The sequence below is a fragment of the Neofelis nebulosa genome, chromosome 2 (assembly GCF_028018385.1).
Source record: "Neofelis nebulosa isolate mNeoNeb1 chromosome 2, mNeoNeb1.pri, whole genome shotgun sequence".
NCBI classification, from domain to species: Eukaryota; Metazoa; Chordata; class Mammalia; order Carnivora; family Felidae; genus Neofelis; species Neofelis nebulosa.
This window is the reverse complement of record NC_080783.1, coordinates 44,430,170-44,432,949: the sequence shown is the minus strand read 5'-3', so window position 1 is coordinate 44,432,949 and position 2,780 is coordinate 44,430,170.

Genomic DNA, 2,780 nt, shown 5'->3' with positions numbered 1-2,780 from the left:
GCAATATTGTAAAAACAATTTTATGTTGTTTTTTACTTAGCATTATATCAAAGCTTTTTTTCCCCACATTACTGCATGATTTTCATAATTATAAGCAACAAATAGCTTTATAATAATTTATTGAGTGATAATCAATAAGTTCTTTAACTCTTCCTATTATTGAAAATGTAGATTCTTTCTATTTCTTCACTGTTATAAAACAATGTCACAATAGATCTTTCTGTGACTATAATTTTTTCATCTTCTTGAGATGACTCCCTTAGGACAAATTCCAGGAACTGGGGATTACTAGGTCAAAAGAGTGTGTGAACAGTTTATGATTCTTAATGTTTTTGTTCCAAATTGGCTTCTGAGAAGGCAGTACCAATTTGTTCCCAAAGGAAATATGCGCATTTTTTTTTTCCTATGAATGTGGCGAGGGAGACACGGTCACATATCCTTATAGGCAGAATATTTTCAGTTTTCAGAGTCTGGCTGGAACGGTCAGGATACCCAAGACTTGGGTTTCAATCTCTTATTCTGCCATTTCCTAGCTATTTAGCTGTAGGCCAGTACTTACATTCCCTGTGCCTCAGATTCCTTCCGTTAAAATCGAGGATAAAAATATTCCCCTTATAAGATTGTCTGGTAATCATCAAGGCTATTAACAAATCTTCTGTCTTATCATCTTCTATGCACATGTTAAAAATATAATTCCCTGATCCCTTGAAGATAGATATGGCTATGTGACTTTCTTTAGCCAGTGATATGGAAGCAAAAGTCACGTGTCATCTCCAGGCATACATTCTAAGACTTGTTTGTGATTTGCCACATTCTTTTTTCCCCTTTGCCATGTGGTCAGAAGTATTTTGGATCATACTAGCTCCTTAAATGAGCCCTAGAATAAGCATGGCACAGAGAGGAGCCCCAAGCTGTGATGGATATGTAAATTGAGTAAAAAAGAAATCTTTGTTGTTTTTTCTTAAGCCACTGAGACTTTGGGATTGTCTGTTATCGCCACATAATGTAGCCTATCCTGACTACTGCAGATTTACTCAGGATTAATAAAATAATAAGCATGTTATTATTTGGTCCAAGATGTTGAACCAAAGGAAGAGCCTCAATATATGTCCTTTGCAATAATAATTACTACCATTCATTCTGTGCTTTCTATATACCAGACGTTTGTATACACTATCACGTATCTTCAAAACAATGTTGCATATTATAAAGGTCCCCATTTTATAAAGGAGAGAAACAAAGCTCAGAACGGTTAGTGTTTTACCTGACATCATCCAGCTAGAAAGCTGCAGGGCTGCAATTCAATCCTGGTGTATTTCTTCCCATTTTAATCTATTTTCTTTGTGTTTGGATTTTTTTTGGCATTATTATTATTATTATTTACAGCACTGTGTGAATTTCTCGACAGTCTTTGGTTATGAACTTTGCATGTATTTCTGCAACAAAACTTCTATTTTCTTAAACTTGTTGCAAGATAAACAAAAATTGAGACAAAGGTTCAGTAGCTTGCTCTTCAAGCCCCTGCTTGTTCCCCAGAAGAAACCTCATGAACCCCAGTACCCTTTATATTTTTCTTGGCCTGAGAATATACCTGACAGCAGTTAAGATTTATATGCCTATGAAAGGAAAAAAATAGTTTTAAAATTGGAATGCAATGAGTCAGATTAGAATGAGTTAGATTAGATGAAGTAAATTCTAAAATCCAACATCTATGGACTCTTTCTTTCAATAGCTTGGTGAAGATATGATTCACATACCATACAATTCAACAATGTAAAGTTACAATTCAATGGATTTTAGTATATTCACAGAGATGTGTATCCATTGCACAAATCAATTTTGGAATATTTTCATTACCTCAAAAAGAAATCCCACACCCCTTAGCTGTCGCCCATCCTCCCATCCACTCCTCACCCCACCCTCCAGCCCTAGGCACTTACTAATTTACTTTCTGGGCTCTGCTTCTTTTTACATGGCTGTCTAAATGTCAGTTTCCAGCCACTCCCAACAAATGATCTTTCCTCCCACCTACCCCCAGCCCCACTCCCAACTCTGCAAAGCTTTGCTCAATTATTTTTAATTCAAAGCTCAAATTCTGAAGTATCTGGTACAAAAACTAATTTTTTCTAAAAACTTTTTTGCTTGCTTCACCAAACTTAGAATTTCATTGCAGGGGCACCTGGGTGGTTCAGTCAGTTAATTGTCTGACTCTTGATTTTGGCTCAGGTCATGATCTCACGGTTTGTGAGTTCCAGCCCCATGTTGGGCTCCTTGCTGGCAGTGCAGGGCCTGCTTGAGATTCTCTCTCTCTCTCTCTCTCTCTCTGTCCACTCTCAAAATAAATAAAAACTTTAAAATAAATAAAAAACTTTAAAAACAAACCCCCCCAAAAACCCACAAAATCTTTTTTTCTCTTTCACTGTTCTCTTATGAGCCTTTTCAAAGCTTGTTAGTACCACTAATTCTTTATATATAATGGTCAAATAAATAAGATTAAATTAAAGCTGCTCTCTTATATGATCCTGGTTTTTAAAAAGTGTTGGTTAGGAGAAAGGCAAAACTTGAAATTAATGGTTAAAAAGAGTACTAAGGATCATTTATGAATTTTAGTGACTTATATTCACAATTACTATGGGGAATATCTGATTTACCTTTTATAATGCTCATGGCCATGGAAAATTATTGACAACTTGTTGAATTGGGTTCTATTTGTTACCCTGAGACTCTTAAACTATTTGAATCATATGGCTGGAAACAATAATTTCTAGAACTAGTACCAA